The following is a 933-nucleotide window of genomic DNA, read 5'->3' on the forward strand; positions in this document are numbered from 1 at the left end:
GGTTTCTACTGAGGTAAAATTCATGTAACATAAAATTAACCACTTTAAAGTGTCCAATTCCGCAGCACGTCATCTGCTCACAGTGCTGTGCAGCCTCACCTCTGTCTAGTTCCCAAACATCTCATCTCCCCACAAGGAAACCACTAAGCAGGCTCTCCCCATCCCTCCGTGCCTCCAGCCCTCACAACCACGCACCTGCTGTCTGCTGCTGTGGGTTCAGGGGAATGTGAAATGCTGGTTATTTCACAAAAATGGAGTCACATAGCCGGTGACCTTTGGTGTCCGGCTTTTTTCACTTACCGTGATCCTTCCAAGGCCCCTGCACACTGCAGCAGGAATCAGTGCCTGATTCCTTTTTATGGCTGGAGAACATTCCCTTGCATGGATAGGTCAGTTTTGTCTGCTCATTGGACGGATATTTGGGATGTTTCCATATTTTGACTACTGTGAATGGTGCTGCTGTGAACATCCATGCAAAAATATTTGTTTGAATACTTGTTTTCAATTATTTTGACCATACACCTAGCTGTATGTTTAATTCTGTTTTACTTTTTGAGAAACCAGAACCACCAAACTGTTTTTACAGTGGCTAAGCCATTTCATGTTTCCACCAGCAATATACAAGATTTGTCATTTTCCCACATTGTCACTGACACTTATTTTCCGATTTTTGGTGCTAGCTATCTCTTGAGTGTGGTGTGTGACATCTTGTTGCTCTGATTTACATGTCCCTGATGACTAATGATATTGAGCATCTTTTTATGAGATTATTAGCCATTTGCGCATCATCTTTGGGAAGGTGTCTATTCAAATTCTTTGCTATTTTTAAAACCGACTTTTTGCTGTTGTGTTGAAGAGGTTTTTATATCTTCTGGTTATGAGATACATGATGCGCAAAAAAATCGTACTATTCTGTGGTTTATCTTTTCACTG

The sequence above is a fragment of the Pongo abelii genome, chromosome 11 (assembly GCF_028885655.2).
Source record: "Pongo abelii isolate AG06213 chromosome 11, NHGRI_mPonAbe1-v2.0_pri, whole genome shotgun sequence".
Taxonomy (NCBI): Eukaryota; Metazoa; Chordata; class Mammalia; order Primates; family Hominidae; genus Pongo; species Pongo abelii.